Source organism: Pseudorca crassidens, chromosome 15 (assembly GCF_039906515.1).
Source record: "Pseudorca crassidens isolate mPseCra1 chromosome 15, mPseCra1.hap1, whole genome shotgun sequence".
In the NCBI taxonomy this organism is placed as follows: domain Eukaryota; kingdom Metazoa; phylum Chordata; class Mammalia; order Artiodactyla; family Delphinidae; genus Pseudorca; species Pseudorca crassidens.
The window spans coordinates 81,613,428-81,631,738 of record NC_090310.1 but is presented as its reverse complement, the minus strand read 5'-3'; positions in this window follow the sequence as shown (position 1 = coordinate 81,631,738).

The following is an 18,311-nucleotide window of genomic DNA, read 5'->3' as shown; positions in this document are numbered from 1 at the left end:
CTCAAACATGAGGAAAATGAAAATGTGTACCAAAGAAGATCACCATTAGTTTTATTGTTGATGCTACTGAATGTATAAGCCAAGGTTTTTTAAATGGCTTTAGCCATGGACTCGTTATTTCATTGCTATTTGCGGTCACAGTGAATCTTTCCATGGTGCATGGGAAGGAAAGTGTTTGCAGCACATCATGCCTGCAATCTTTCCTCCCCTTTATTGTGGATGTCTCAGAAAAGAAAGTGGCCCAGTCAAATGTCCTTGAAAATATGCTAATGACAGACCAACTGGCAAACTCATGGATGGCATTCACTAGTAGGAGAATCCTTATCTACAAAATGCTTTTGGTAGGATGTACCTCGTCTGCCTGGGGTTGTCAGAGGTAAACAAGTCTGGACTCAGTGGATCTGTGGGATATGGGTCCCTAGAAAATGCTACATACTCTGTGAAAATACCAGAGTATAAATTGGAGATGCTTGTATAAGTCGTGTACTGCGTACATTTCTTAGGCACCTTGCATGTTAAATTTCACTAGAGCATGCTCAAATAGAGCAAGAAAGGGCAGGCCTGGGGAGCTGTATTGGCAGTCTTCAGCTTCTCTCTGCTTCACCTTCACCTGGTGATCACCTGTATCCTTGAATTAACTACCCAGCTTGATACCGGATAAGAGCTTAGTTTCCATGCTCTTAACAATTTGATCAATGCCTTAGTATGCAAAATGATGACATAGTATTTAATAGTATAAATATAATTACTACACTCTAATTAGTTATATTATTTTACATATAAATGCAAAGTGAAACAAGTTCAAATTATTAAATTACAGAATTGAATCTGTACTAAAATATTTGTTAAAGGTACACATTCACACTCTCACACACATTTGTAAATACTTAAGAATAATCTGGGGCTTCCCTGGTGGCGCAGTGGTTGGGAGTGCGCCTGCCGATGCAGGGGACACGGGTTCGTGCCCCGGTCCGGGAGGATCCCACATGCCGCGGAGCGGCTGGGCCTGTGGGCCATGGCCGCTGGGCCTGCGCGTCCGGGGCCTCTGCTCCGCAACGGGAGAGGCCACACCAGTGAGAGACCCGCGTACCGCAAAAAAAAAAAAAAAAAAAGAAGAATCTGCAAGATTATGTATACAAAAATGTTATATGAGATTAAAAATGAGTAGGGGAGATTCAAGAGTCTTTCTCTTCTTCTTTTATACGCTTTCAAATATAATTATGTATTATTAAAATAAAAAGCTAATATAGACATTTAAAGTAAAAAGAGTAAGTATTTTGTATGCAATGCCGCGGCTTTGAAGAGCACACCATGTTCACACTGATGATTAGAAACCGTAGCTCAGTCTCCTACAGTCCTCATCATCCAGTTTATTTCTGTTTTTTGCTTTGTGTGCCATAGAATATCAGGTAAACCCTGGGGCATACACGTAGCAGATCCAAATGCTAAGAGTTTTTCATCTTTCCCTGCAAACACTAGTTTTCAATCAACTCATTCAAAAAGTGAGAGTGAGGTAGTTAGTACAGTTGACCTTTGAACAACAGGGAGGTTGAGGGCACCGACCTCCCTGCACCATCAGAAATCAGCATATAACTTTATAGTCAGCCGTCCTTATCTGGGGTTCCACATCCAAGGATTCAACCAACCATGGATCATGTAGTACTGTTGTATGTACTTATTGAAAAAAATCCATGTATAAGGGGACTTTGCGCACTTCAAACCCTGTTGTTCCAGGGTCAACTGTATGTTTGTTTCAAAGTTGAAAATTAAGACTATCTAAAGAATGCTTGATGTTTTAAAATAAATAAAAGTGAGACAAGAAATTATAGCTGGGAAATTCCATCCTTACCTATATGCCCTGGAGAAGCTCTCACAGATTTGCATAAGGATATGGTTTGCACAACCATAAACACTACACCATTCTTTATAAGAATGAAAGATTGTAAACAGCTTTTACATACATCAGCTGAGAGATGGATAAATTCGCTGTGATATATTCTTACATTAGTATTACTGCACAGCAGTCAAAGTGAATGAAATAGGGATGATTTATCAGCCTGAATCTCAAAAAAAAAGTTGAATGAATAGAGGAAGGTGCAGAAAATTGCATACAGTAAAAATATTATTTACATTGATTTTTACTAACAAAAATACTATATTGTATTTTAAATATTAGCCTGTGGATCATGCATTTGTGTTAAAATATTAAAATTATGGATGTCTAAGATACATAGCAGCTTCAGAATAGCAGAGTGGAGGTGGGGAGAGGAGGCAGGCAGGAAAGAAATGGAATGGAGGAGTAGTCATAGCTGTAGTGTTTTACTTACCTCTTTAAAATGTTAAGTAAAATCTTAAAGGTTGATATCCATTACATGTGGTTAATAGATGCATAGGTGTTGATTATGCTACTATCTTCACCTATCTCTATTTTTGAGAAACTTTATATCTCAAATAATATAAAAATGTTTTATATAATATACACATATGTAAACTATATGCATCTCTAAAGATATTTATAAATGCTTATATTATAAAACAATGAATGTATTATAGATGTTCATTTATAAATATATACAAGAGATATGTATATATAAACTAGGTAGCATTATTTATGAAAGATATTTTCCTTATAAAAATATATAAAATATATAATGGGTATTCTATAAATATATATATATATATATATATATATACACAATTCAAAATGAGAGAAAATTGCAGAGTATATTACATATACACATTGTAATCGGTTAAGAAACAATAGGAAACACCCCAAAATGATATGATAGAATCCCTATGTGATGTTATACATTTCTGTGTTACTGCCTGTCTTTGCATAGTTAGCTAATAATATATATACATATAACATAGTTAGCTAATAATATATATGCATATATTTGTACACATATATATATGATTATACATATATGAATAGGGCATAGCTTCGAGACTTCCAAATTAATGATGCATTCATGAAAAGTTCATATAGATTAATGAGATGACAGATGGTTAATTTTGAGCTCTGCACAGCAGCAGCAACATGAACAAATAAGAACTGACGCTTATTTTGTGATTTCTACGTGCCATACATACTGGTCTAAGTGCTTTACCTATTTATGTTCATTCGCCGCTTACATAGCTAAACGAATTAGGTGTTATTATTGTACCCATTTCATAGATGAAGACATGCATCACAAAGAACGCAAGCAACTTGCCACGTTACACAGCTGGGAAGTGCCAAAGGCAGCATTTGAACCAGACCCTCTGGCTGCCAAGTCTGTTCTCAATTAAAGAGTTAATTTGGCAGGAGAAGCTACGCTCCTAGTATTCTCCAATGGGGACAATTTTGTCTAAAACACACTAGGGTATGCTTGCTTTCATTGGTGTGCTCAAACCATCTGACATATAAGTTTTAAAATGAAATATAGCAAGTTTTCACAGTGCCCCTTAAGCAGCTCTAAAGAACTCTAGGGGTCCACAGAAAAATGTCACAACTCATAGCAGGAATCTCTGATATCTGGGAGGTGTAATTTCGGAGACCTTCATGAATCGCATTTTCAAGAATATCAATTAGCATATAGCACTCCCCCATGAGACAAAAACCATGGGAGCATAGGAGGGAGCCCTCAGTTGAAACACTGGTTGGCCATTTTTCAGAAAGAAAAAGCTGTGGAGTGCTCGGGCTGCTTTATGCGGGATGATAAATGGAGACCAGCAAGCCCGGGTCAACACTCACATGCTCACCAGGCAGCTGGGTTCGCTCACCGCCTTCTGCACCCCAAGCTCACGATCCCCAAACTTCAAATTCCAGCTTCCTCAAAGCAGCCAGCAGCTGCCCATCAAGGTCTTTGGCATAGCTCGCTGCCACCATTAGTCTCTTTCAAGTCTCAAGAGAGAGCGGTAAGCTCAGATGTTGGAGGAGGTCATGGGGAGGACATGGGTTGACCCACGAGTTGGACCTGGGCAGTCAGAGGCTCCTCACTCCCTCCCCTGTCCTCGCACCGATCATTCTGCCCACTATTCTCGCAGTGGGAGAGACGCAGCATTGAGAGAGCAAGGTGGTTTTGAGACCATCTGGATGGGATACATGACTGAACCCCATTAAGGCCTCTGTATAAACGTTTAAGATTCTGGCCGGTGGGTGCACAGATCTACTCATCGTGCAGAGCCCAAGACAAGCCTCATATGTTAGTTCCCTCACTTGTTAAAAGTGCCACCTGCCCATCTGGAGTGACTGCCTCTTTCTTGGTCTCTCCTCGCCTTCAGTGTAAAGAGGCCAGCTTCACATTTCACCCGGGGAAACTCCTGAGCTTACAAACTGGGAGCAGATGACCTGGGGGAAGGAAGGAAGGCAGCCACTCTCTTAGCAGGTGAGCAGAGTTCATGAACACCCAGACCATTGTGATGCAGGATCCCTACGATGTTTGGGTTGCCACAGAGCTCTCTGCCAGCTTACTCAGTCCTCCTGGGTAACTGGGTCATCTTCCAACAACAATCAATTGCCGACACTCTCTACTCTTCTCCCAATCTCATTTCCTGTGCCTTCTTGCCATGTGCCTCAACTTTTATTCTACCCCAATTTATCCTGTGTCCCTGTCATGCCAAACCTTCTGAGAGAAGCAACCTGGTCATTAAGTCCCCAACGCCCAACAGCCTTCTCGGCTGGAGGTCTCTAGCCAGGCCCTCCCTAAGGCTACTGGCCTCTCTCCGGACTTGGCCATTTCCAGATTTACGTGAACTTAGGAAGTTAATTAACCTCTAAGTGCCTCAGTTTCCCTATATGCAAAAGAAGGGTTACCAGAGCATAGTTTATTAAATGGAATGATACATGGGGAGGTATTCAGAAGGGTGACCAGGTGGTGAACCCCAGTGTTCTATGCCTGGGCCCATGGTGCCCAAGCTCATACCAGTTTATACTGATGCCCCAGCTGAGTATTAATGGAGCCCTTTCCCTCTCTGTACTGCCCTAGTTTTTACCGTAGGTTATTTGGGCCTGCTACCTATGCCCATCTTACAGACACTTACTTTTGGATTAGACAGTAACCTCCAATACAAATTGAGATGGCTGGGTGTCATGGCCCCATGGCTCAAAGTCTGGCTAACTATGACCTGGGAGCTCTGCCAGCTATTTTATGGATAAGACCATGTGGGTATGGCAACCCCTCTACGTGTCACAGGCTCCTCTCTGCAACACCTGTGAGTAGTACAAACCACTAATGCCAATCCTTAAGGAGCAAGCATTTTCCATAGAGAAGAAACAAAGCTGCATTTATCCCATAGGACACATAATTTAGGACCTTTAATTTTATTTTTTTTAATACCTTAAACTTTTTTGTTAACACCAAAGTTGGTTGCCTCGGTTTCTCTTGGATGAGCTGGGAAACTGTAAGTTATAGCTGGATTCTCTTCTCTTTCTAATAGATTAGCTCTGGCTCTTCCTAAAGCAAAGCTAAGACCCAGACAACCGTTCTCCTAGCCCTGGGCTTCTTCAGACTGAGCATGTAAACAATCAAAAGCAGAGGAGAAAATGTAATTCGACAGCCTCTCTACACAGAATGCTGAGAGGTACTTTGAGGTGCTTTTCAACTGTTAAGGGCTCCAGGATTCTAAATGGCCAGACACGTGCAAGGCAGTCTCATTTGACACTTAGCTTGCCATGGTCCTTTGGGTCAAAGGAAGCTTCCATAGAAAGATCAGCAAAGTCAGCACCTTCATACCAAGATGCAAGACACCAGGGCAAATGGAACCATCTGTACCTCCTATTGAACTGGGGAAAGTGGCAGAAGGAGGAACGGGCAGCTACATCTGTTGTCTAAAATTTATGGAGCTGGCGTACACATACATAGAGGCTTGGAGTTTTTTTTTTTCTTATGACTAACTCATGCTATAATGATATCCTACATTTAACAGAACACAATAGCAGTGCAAACATGTACAGGAATGAATTTCATGAACCAGACAAATGTCTGAGATGAGGGAGAAGAGACAAGTCGTAGAAGCAAGTATTCAGCAGCTAAAAGAGCTGCTAAAATATTTGAAACGGGATATTTTTATGTGCCTTGAAAGAAGTATTGAAAACACTATGCATTATTTATTTTTTAATGGTATATTTTTTACTGTGTCAGCTAAAAACATTTTCTTCATACTGCTGATAAAACAACAAGCACCACAACAAAAATGATCCTTCATTGAATCAAAGATATAAGGCACAGAAACTTCTGATTAGAGTGTCTAGCTTTCAAATTCTCACCCAGAGATTTCACTTTGTACAATATTTGCATGATCTAAGTTCAAGTGAACAGAAACCAAATACAAAGAATGTGAAAAACTGACTTTCAACCATTTGTTTTCATGACTTTGAGATTCAGCCCTTTTCTGTGGTATTCAAGCTAATAACACAGAAAGAAGAAAGAAGAAAGAAGCTTGAAGAATTCAAGAAAGAAGAAAGAAGCTTGAAGAATTCAAGCTAATAGTGTCTTTGAGGGAGAAATTAAAAAGGATGACAAAATCTTAATATAAAAGGCAAGATGCTTAAAGAGGAGATGACTGCTGCACTGTTGGGATATTTATTTAAGTTCCTGGAAAATAGCACTGGTTTAAACATTTGGTTGTTTATTTCTCTCTCTGTCTAAATTCCCTCTACTTCTAAGGACACCAGTCACACTGGATTAAGGTTTACCCTAATAAGCCTATTTTCACTTAATCCCTATCTCAGATATAGTCACATTCTGAGGTACTGGGGGTTAGAACTTCAACATATGAATTTTGGAGGGACGCAATTCAGCCCATATCAGATAGTTACAATATAAGCACTAACCATGTATTGTTGGCCTCTTTTGTTCTTCAACAGAAGAACTGATTTTGTTTGGAGTCTGCTTTCTCCCACTCTGGGTCTACCTGGATTGAGGAGAGATCCAATACCAGGTGCAGCACACCACATTCTGCAAGCCTAGTAGGAGGTTCAGGAACTAAGCCAATGAGAATGGATCTCAGGAATTCTGTAAGAAGGAGTGGAATGGGCCTTTCTGCTTCTGGCTAGACTTGAATGCAAGAGGTTGTCCTGCAGCCGATTTACCACCATTCAGAGAGACCCTGGAATGGAGTGGTGGGAGGCATGTACACCACATGGACCCTAACATAGCATCAATCCCACTGAACGAAGCAACAAGAGTTGGAAAGAAAGTTTGATTGACATCATGTAAACCCCAAATCTAGCCACATGACTGAAACCAGCATAACCTTCAGACTCTTCAGCTATGTTCTTCTAAAGTAAATTTGGGTTGGTTTCTTTCTCTTGAAGTTGGAAATACCCTAATCAATCTAATAGGTGCCCTACTTAATGGAGATGTTGAAACTTCCTCAGCTGTTGCACTGACATATCCTTTCTTAGAAACAGGAAGAAAAAAATTGATAGCATGTCATAGAACAAGTTCAGGCATTAGAAGTGCTGTTAAAAGTTCATTGTAAAAATCATCTTGATGTCTTTGAAGCCACGTGAGATCAAGATCCCCATCTTTGTAGCAAGTAGCAAGCATCCCACTCACCAAGCATTTAAGACATCCATGCTTCATGATATTAAGACATTCTGAGGATCATTTTTGTCCCCCCTCAAATGGTCAGTGTTTCTTCATTCTCTTTGAAGAGTTCTAGAACTCATCATGGTATTCTCTCATCCAAGGTAAAATTTGGGGTAAGGGGCTTCAATTGACGCCACCATTCCAGAAACCTCAGAATCAAGGTTACCTCCCTTAAAAATGAATGGGCAATATTGTGCACACATTTCTACTGTTTCTTTGGAAACCTAGTGGAGATAAATGTCATTGGCTTCTCAGTGTTGCACTCAGCTGGCAGAACAAGCCATTCCAGTACAAGTTGGGTCCTAAGTATTTATTATGGGAGGATGTTGATCTACGATGCACTTCACGCCAGTCAGAAGGCTACCTTGGCATTGCTAGAGTCTCTAGCAGAAGGAGACCCCCAAAGCAGTTGGCTTCTATAGACTTAAAAAATAAAATGAAAATGAAACCCTAGAGTCTCTGCATAATGTATGTATGTTAGAGAGAAAACACACCAATTAAACTGCAGCCTTTCAGAACATGATGTCAGAAGTCAGATCCTATTAAAGGAAGCAGAAGATGAATGTTTGCTCCGGGCAGCTGGAAGGCGTCAAAAAGAAAATACATTGTAAGTCTTTCCACTGCTCGGCTAAATTGTAAAAGATGACTTTGGGAGTCAAGCAGACTTCTTCCAGTAAGTAACTTCTTCCCAAGGAAGAAATTCTAAGCACTCAGTAAATATAATACATGGGTAGTCTGCTTAGCAGAGGGGCATTTGTGTGTGGTACTGTTTATTCCCCCCAGTTAAGACCTAACTGGATTTTAGGGGAGCGACCAGGGAGGTGCTGGAATCCCTACCAAAGTGGATGGGTAGATAGTTCAGCAAAATAACTTGATTCACGTGAGCATCCTAAATGAACGATTCATCTTCTTTAAGCGTAAGACACACTTGTGATATTTCCCACAGACTGGACTACATGTATGATTACCCCATCTTTCCACTTCATTTAGGCACCTCCTTGGACCCAGAGTGTTGGTTTCGTTATCTGTAAATGATATTAATGGCATTTTATTTGGTAAAGCCTTGAACAGATTAAAACTAAGAATGGCGGACTTCCCTGGTGGCGCAGTGGCTGAGAGTCCGCCTGCCGATGCAGGGGACACGGGTTTGTGCCCCGGTCCGGGAAGATCCCACATGCCGCGGAGTGGCTGGGCCCGTGAGCCATGGCCGCTGAGCCTGCGCGTCCAGAGCCTGTGCTCCGCAACGGGGGAGGCCACAACAGTGAGAGGCCCGCGTACCGCAAAAAAAAAAAAAATTAAGAATGGCAATGGGCCGGCCCTCCAGCACCATTTCATAGGCATACATGGAGACAAGGCATGCACCCTGTACCATAGTGTGCTGCAAGAGCAAGAGGCCTGCTGGAGGGGAAAGAGGGGCCTCTCATAACCCGATATACGGAAAAGGGAAATCCTCTTTGGAATAGGACCAAGAACCAAAACCAAAGCTACTGTATAATTTCAGAATATTGCTAAATATCTCTTGTATATTTTACTCACAGACATCTGCATACTTCTGGGCAGAGAGCCACAGAATCTTTAATTCCGTGAGCGCACCTCAGTGATACATGCTTCAAAGCAGCTTAGGTGAATGTGAAGCAAAAGGAAAACAAGAAGTGTTGGGGCAGGAAAAAGAGGAACATAAAGGAACAAGGTGACAAGGAAACACACGGAGAGGGAAGAGCTGGGAAAGGATACGGTTGGAAAATGGCAAGGTTATCAGGTTTATTATTAAGTGTTATTCACAGGTCTCCAAATTAGAAACCCACATTCTACTGAGTTGAGATTAATGAGTGGCTGCCATATAGAATTGCAGAGATACTGACTGTTGGACAGAAGGTGAGGTTGAATTTAGAGTGGGAAATTAATGTTCCAATTTATCATTCTAAAATAACAGAACTGGGACTTCCCTGGCAGTCCAGTGGTTAAGACTCCGCGCTTCCAATGCAGGGGGCGCGGGTTCCGTCCCTGGTCGGGGAACTAAGACCCCACATGCTGCATGGCACAGCCAAAAAATAAAATAACAGAATTATCCTCAACCCCTAGATATATTGATTGACCTTAACATCTTTGGGGATGAGGAATTCTGCAATTCAGATTTTCATAAAACATTGATTACAACGACTTTCTAGATAGCAGCCTTCAGGTTTTAGAATGGCTGTTACAAAATAAGATTCAGGGGGACTAATTTTTGCAAAACTCCCAAGGTTTATCCTAGCAATTTCAGAAGTATTTTTTAAAATAATAATGTTAAAATGTTAACATACTATAAGGATTTACTATATAATATTTGATTTTTTAAGACATGTGACATGTGGCGAGATGTCAAAAAACAAAGAGCAATGATAAAATATTCAAGGCCCAAAATTTGGAAATCATTTACAGACCCAAGTGGGCAGGAACTCTACAAACCCTCTCATCCAGCCATGACAAGTATTCTTCAAATTCCATGTCCAATCTATCTGATTCCAAGTCATTACCTGTGTTGAGAAAGCTTCTGAGGCTAAGAGGAAAACAGCTGTTTTCTATTCACATTTCTATTTCTATTTCTACTCACATCACTTCTGGTTTTCCCCACATTGACCAGTTCTCCAACACCAGCTGGGTGTCCTACAATTCAGTTAAATTCTGATGTTATCTACCTGGAGTTAGCATCAGACCCCACAATTTAAGGGTTTAATCCCAAAAGACTGCCCCCATTTCAGATGTTAAATACATCTGACAGACCAGCTATAAACCAGGAGTTCCCGTGACCCCCTCCTCTGGTTCAGTAATTTGCTATAACAGCTCACAAAACTTAAGGAAACCCTTATTTACGTTTACCAGTTTATTATATAATGAAGAATATTTATAAAGTATCCAGATGAACAGCCATATAAAGAGGTACATAGGGCAAGGTCCAGAGGATCCTGAACACAGGAATTTCTCTCCCTGTGGAGTTGGGGTGCACTACCCTCCTGCCACATGGATGTGTTCACCAACCTGGAAGCTCTCTGAACCCTGCATTTTAGGAATTTTTTGGAGGCTTCATCACCCCCAGTAGATGGGGGTGGGGCTGAAACTTCCAAGCTTCTAATCGTATTCAGTCTTTCTGGTGAACAGCCCCATCCTAAAACTATCCAGGAGTCACCTCCTTACAACAAAAGATGCTCCTATCACCCAGAAAATTCCAAGGGTTTTAGTTTTGTGTAAGACACTCCTATCATCCCCATCACTCAGGAAATTACAAGGGGGGTTTAGGAGCCCTGTGTCAGGAACTGGGGGTACAGAGGCTTAGGAGGAAAGAATATGGTCATGACTATAGGGAAGGTGACACCTCCACCTCATTCCCAATTACACACATATTTCTGTTAAAGATAGAGAAACTGAAGCCCTCATCTTCAGAGAGGTTAAATAAGTTGCACAATGCTATGAAGTGAATTACTAGAAATTCCACCACAAGGTTCTAAGTTTCTTGATATTCTTACCATCATCTGTATATCATTTGTTGCCAAGTCATGTTGCCTCCTACACTGATGGTCTGGTACATTTAATATACAATATACAATTGAATCAAAATATACAAATATACAATTGAATCAAAAGTGAAATCAAGCAGACACTGAAGAAAGCAGATGGCTATTATGAGCAAAACCTTACCCAACCAAACAGTCCAAAATACCATCTCACTGGACCAAACAGTTACTAGGAATGTTTCCAAGTTATCATTTTGGTGAGGAAAATTCCCAATGCTCCCTTTACTTTATGGGAGTAAAGTAAAGTACTTTATGCTCCCTTTACTTTATGATTTCCTAAATTGCATCCCAAGAAGTTGGAAAGAAAAAAGAGACACACCACACATCTTTCTGCAGAAATGTTAAACCATTGGTTAACTGTGAGTTTATGATTAACCAAATCTTCTTCATTTTTTTTTTGAAAAATAAAACACACAGGCACACATACACACCGCAAAAGGGAACATAAACAGTTATGCTAAGCACTTTGCCATCTATACCTGTTAATAAGGGGTTTATTTCAACCTAACTGAACTTTTGCTTTTATGCCTGTTCCATGTTGTGTTTTTGGCTTCAATCTGTCATTTCAGGAACTGAGGTATTTTTCAGTATGATCCCATTGGAAGATTTTGCTAACCTTGGGTCATTTGAAAATGTGAGCAGCATGTCTTTAATAATCAAGTTGACGTTCAGGCAAAAGGCAAGTTGGAATTCTGAGCTGGTGTTTAGGTGTCCAATTTAGCATTTAGATAATAGTATTTATCTTATACAGTCAACCCAATAAAAACTAATCAATTAATACACATTAGCCTTTGTGGAAAAAAAATCACAACCCTATATAATTCTGCTATCATTTAGCCTGTTTCTTCCTTTTGTCTAGTAGTATATGTGGAGTGTTGCCATATATTTTTCTGCACTCTCAATATATCCTCTGTCCATGCCATTCATCTATTTTAATAATTTGATCTACCAATTTAAGTTTGATATTTATTTTTGTTAACTCACACAAGGGAGTAATCAATTCTTAGCGTACCTGCTTGTTTAATAACGTCTTCCAATATATCCCAGTGATTGAGCTCAACCCTTCTGCTCTATGGTTCCCAGAAGTGACAGTTTACCACCTTTCAGAAAATTAGTACATGTGTCTGACTCCAAATCTGATCCTTCACTCAGCTGACAACTGTATGGGTGGATGACAGTGATTCCTTAGTCATATCTCCAAGTTGTTCAGGATGTTAGCATACTTTATTCAATAGTAGAGAACCATCTCACATTTAAAATTGACTAAGTGATCTCTTAGGCTCAAACACCAACTTTAAAAAAAAAATTTTTAATGGTTAGAAAAAATCAAAAGTAAAATAACATTGCATGATATGTGAAAATTACACGAAATTAGAATTTCAGTGCCCACAGATTAAGGTCTATGAGAACACAGCCACACACTCATTTATATTCATATGTGGCTGCTTTGGGGCTACAATGGCAGAGTTGAGTAGTTGCCACAGAGACCAGAAGTTTCCCAAGACCAAATATTTATGTTCTAGGCCTTTATAAAAAAAGGTGGCCAAACCCTGACTTATTTTAATGTTGTAGTATGTCTTTAATTCTCCCCTTAATGATGCTTGCTTGACATTTTCAGTTTGAAGGTCAGATTTCTTGATAAGAAGATTGAGAGAAAATAAGGATTGAATGGCTGTGCTATCATTTAACTGCTTACTATGCCCCAAGCAGAAGGTGCCGTTTCTTTCCAGTTTATCTTCTTACCTGACATATCACTATAAAGCACTTTTCCCTTCAGATAATATTTCCACAATCTTTAATGCATCATGCCCTTTAGCCTTACTGAACATACTTCTATAGATCTGTGACACCTTCTTCTTTGTATTTGGTCTTGGTTATCTTCTCCTGCTTCCATCCTCTGCTCCTGTCTATGAATTTATCAGAAATCTACCTCCCCAGACACACTGGCTTTTTCAGATTTTTTTCCCCACATGAGCAGATAATCATATATTATGTTTAAATAACTGATCACCTTTTTTTAGTGCCAAAATGTTTTAGAATCTCTTTTCAAGTGATTTTATTATTTCTACTCATTTTAAATCTGATTTTTTAAAGGCGAGTGTGGAAATTGAACTTAGATGACACCAGCCCTGCACTCTGTCATTCTTCATACGTAACAGACATTGCTAGAAGATGGATGTGCTCTTCACCCAGCACCCAGCCCCATTGTGATCTCAGACCTCTGATGGAGTAGGAGATTTAAGAGACCAGGCAGAATCTGAAATCACTCCTGGGTTGCATTCATGATCTGAGAAGCAGAAATCCCTCCTTCAAAACTGAAATCCAGGCCTTTCCTTCTGTGAAGGGACTGATATTATTTATTAAAAGTTGCAAAGGTTTTGAATCGTACATCTGGTTCCCTAAAGATCTATATCCTCAAGAGGTAAAAAGTTATAGGGAAAATGCCTGCTCGGGATTTGCTATGTAGTCAGTGGAAATTTTAAAAATCAAAATGTAATTTGTTAGAAAAAACAAATAGACAAATTACATGTATCTAAAATTTTATCTCTTAGTGTAAGAACAAGAGAATATGTATTCTGGCAAGAGACTTCTTCCAGAGTGCATGTATATTTTCTGGTGAGGAAGAAAGAAGACACTTCAGGAGAAATTATTCCAGATTCTCAAGTCTTTCCTGAGAAAAGGAGTCACCTAGCTAGCTGCCCATCTGAAGAGGGTTCCATCTGTCATGTGCAACACCCAGAAAGATTAAATGATAAAGCTTCCTTTTTTGTTATATAAAATATGTCTACTATAAGTAAATATGTAGTACAGTCACTAAAAGGTACATATAGCAAAATGTTTTCTGTTAGTTGAACGTATGAAATTGCCAATATTTGACACTGTCACAAACTGTAATTTCATTTGTTTAAACCTAACATTTAGAATGACCAAAATTTGAAATACAATCGAACCTAAAATCATTATGAATGGAGCTCAAGGTGAGAAATTCTGATGAAGCAATATTGAAATAGTTTTTTTTTTTGAAATAGTTTTTTTAACCAAAGAATAACTTTACAAGCCCTGCTTGCTGCCAGTGTTTTCTCAAAAATCCCATCTTCATTCATTAGTATTAAGCAGACCTCTTAACTCTGTCAATTCAATGTAACAGTTTTTTAAAAATTACAAAGATGTTAATTGATTTGGGGGCCCCTGTTTAGGTCCTTTGACATCATGTGCATGCTGAGCTTCACACCTTAAATATATTTGCTGGGTGGAAGATGGAGAGAAAGAGATGTATGGGGAGAAAGAGAGAAAGGAAAAGAGAGGACAGGTAAATGAATCCTAACATCAAAAGGAGCTGAAATGGAAGAGGCAGTGGTTAATATAATGTAAGCCTTCTACATTAAAAACCACAAAAGATGACTGAGAGAAATCAAAGAAGATCCCAATAATGGGTAGATACACCACTATCATGGGTTGAATGACTCAATAGCGTTACAACAATCCCAATCAAATTCCTATTAAGTTTTGTGTGTCTGTGGAAATTGAGAAGGTGACTCTACAATTTATATGGAAATTCAAAAATCTTAGACTATCCAAAGAATCTTGAAAAATAACAAAGGAACATATATTACCTGACTTCAAGGCTTACTATAAGTTAGAATATTCTAGACAGTGCTGTCCTGGCGAAAGGATACAGAAACCTTCACTTGGTTATGATTCACTTGGTCAATGTGTCATCTATCCATTCATCTATCCATCCACCCATCTATCCATCTATCCATCATATATTATAATTTATGCACTGAATGGGGTATTGGATATACAAAGAGTAATTAAATGTGATCTAATTGTCAAAAAGTTCTCGGTTTAATTGGTGCTTTAAACATGAACAAAATAATTAAAATGCATTTGTATAGATACATTATACGTTGTGTTGTTGTAATACAGAGGAAGTAAGAGAAGTATATTAACTTATGTCTAGGAGACTGAATAACCATATAGTCTGTGGATAATGAAAAGAAGGTACCTCTGAAAGAAGAATTCGCATGGGCTAGATGACAGATAATTGAGACAGCCTGTGTTCGTGCAGCATTGGGGAGTTTGAACAACCATAAAAGGAGGCAAGGTTAGTAAGTAGGACGGGGTTAAGAAACAAAAGATTGTATAGGTCCTCAGAGAAGATTTATGCAACAGAGAACCCATGTTTTGTTTTGTTTTGCTTTGTTTGTTTGTTTTGGTTTTATAAAGCAGGTAACATAATACAGTTGGTTCTGTACAAAGATAACTTGGTTGGGAATGGGGAAGACGAACCAGCAAATTTGCATGGAATGGTTTGAAGCAGGAAACCAATTATTCCATTTAATATGTAAAAATATTCCCCAGATATATTTTCTGACTTGAACACTGGCAAGACAACTGATAACCACTTAGAACTTGGGAAGAATTTTAATTTCCCTAAAATGTGTTAATGTGCCTTGCCATCAGTAAATGGAGTATTGAATGACTGATTATATTTATAAATTATTCTGCCACTGTGCAGCCATCAGAAGGCATTTCTGAAGCATATTCCCATTTGGGGGCTCATAACAAATTATTAACGTGTCAGCATGCTGTGGTAGCCACTTCTTCCCCAAGCTCCAGCGAAATTCACGTGAGCAACATGTGCTTTCTCTACCCTTGATGCTTAGAGACCGATACCAGGGGAAAAAAATACAACACGAAAATGTAAAACAATTTAGAAAGTAAGTTCAAAATAATGTAATTAACATTTCCCATTTGCCTTCCGCACCCAGATCGCTTTCTTCAATATGAAAACTTACATAAGTAAGTAATGAAAGTATAAAACATGACTTGGTGCTGTCAGTCCCGATAACAGACACTAGGGCAAGGAAATAGATCTCAAAGGCCACCCCAGTCCTACTGGACTGTACCATCCTGGGCTGTGATATATGGAAAACAGAACGCATGCTATGTAATGCATCCAATCTTCAATTATCTGCTCTAGTGGAAAGGATAATCACCTTTCGTGTTATATTGTAACTCATACCTACATTCTGTCCCAACTAGATTATGAGCAGCCCACGATAAGAAAAGAAAATCCTCATTAAGTAAAAAGAGCATGAATTTTGAGGACAATATTTAAAGCCTTTCTTTACTACTGTAAAGGGTATCTGTTGTGTCTGCTAATCTTCGTCATCCTTCTTCTGGCTACATCACCCCAATCTTTATGTTATTGACAACCTCTCCTTCACTGTATGTCCCTGCAGATGGGTCAGGTCCATTCTCCCCTTACACCTTCCCAACTCCAATTCCACATATGGTCACACAACTCAGATATGATCAATGTTTCTGTTACCATGGTTGCATAACAAATCCCCCCAAAATTTAGTGGCTTAAGATGACAGCAGCATCCTTGTTTGTCCACAAAACATGCAATCTGGGGAGAGTCCAACAAGGATAGCTCTTCTCCGCTCCACTCAGTGTCAGCTGGGGCAGCTTGAAGCCAAAGACTTGATCATCTGAAGTCTTTCTCGCTCATGTGCCTGGTAGTTGATGCTTGCTGTCAGCTGAGATCTTAACTTTGTTTCCCAGAATACCCATATGTAGCTCTCCACGTGGCCTGGGCTTCCTTGCAATATGGTGGGGTTTCAAAGGTGAGTGTCTTGAGACAGTGACACAGGTGAAAGCATTCTTTTTATGACCTGGCCTTGGAAGTCCTGCAGCATCCCTCCCGTAACCTCTTCTTCATTAAGGCAATCACAAAAATCCACCTTTTCTAGGAGAAAAGGAACAGACTCTTCCTTTCAATTGAGAGTGACAAGGTTCTGGAAGAGCATACCAGATGATTATTGTTGTAGTTATTTTTGGAAAATCCCAACTTCCACATCGGCATGTTGCATCTCTCTGACATTGGTTCAGGCGTTGGAATTCCACTCCAACAAGACTGAATCCTAAGACTTTTCATGGGGCTATTGTAAAATAGTCTTTCTTTATTCCAGGCATGCAGAGAGGCTGGGAGGGATATTGGAGCTTCTGATAAAATGTGTGTGCTGAGTCAGGCTAATCCAGAAGACAAGAAATATAGAAAGACAGATATATAGTAACATGGTTTTTGGGTCTATTTCTGAGCTTTTCAGTTTCACAAACTAACAAATTTCTTTTATTTTCTCAGTCCAGATTGAGGATATTTCCCTTCCATTTTGCTTCTAAAGCTTCCTGATTAATAAAACCATTTACCAGGTGAGTAACTTCAAACAAGATATTTAATTTGAGTTTTTATTACTTTCCTGCAAATGGAGTGTGCAGGTCTATACCACATAGAGTTCTTTTGAGCGTATGATGGGAAAGCAAACATAGCTTATGTGAATTAGTCATAGAAAATGACCCTCACTTGCAGGTGCATCTACAAGAACCATTTTACCTCTGTTCAATTCAAGGAACCTGCTCCGAAATACATAGACATCCTAAAGACATCGTGATTAAGATGGGAACACTTCCACCCATAACTGTAAAACCTCAGTTAATCAAGATACTACAAATGGAATCTAGGTGTAAGATGCATTGTGCTCGGGAAACTAGGCATGTGTCCTTCATTGCTAGGCCATCAGCTACATGGGAGTGGACATCAAATTTGCCTCGTTCATTCCCATCACCAACACCTGGCACAGTGCTTGCTGCAGTATAGATACACATCAATAGAAAAGGCTAATGATGGGCTAAACCCTTGATGAGCTCCTTTAAAAAAAACTTATTCTAGAAGAATAAGATGCCTGACAAAAATCAAGCTGAAGTTGGTGATTTACTCAACGTTTAACTTCCACTGGGGCTACTGTGTCTTCATCACTGTGTCTTCTGTCTTGTCTACCTATAGTCCTATTAAAATTTCTGTCATTCACTTATCAAATACTTACTGGATGTCTGTCATGAGCCAGGCTCTGAAAAGGACTCTGCCAAGGTAATCTCTTAAAATAAACCAGGTTGACTGAAGTTTTGCAAACTCATCGTTCACCTGAATGTACCAAATCCATTATTTGGGTGTGTTACGACCTCAGTTGCTACCCAGGTCATCCACGGGATCTTGGAACAAGCACAGAATTGTTCCAGGGGTCACAAACTGGCTTCCTGTGGGCTGTTTCCGTCTTGGAAGCATGCTGGCTTGACAGGCACCATGCTATGTAGTAGATACCTTCACTGTACATTG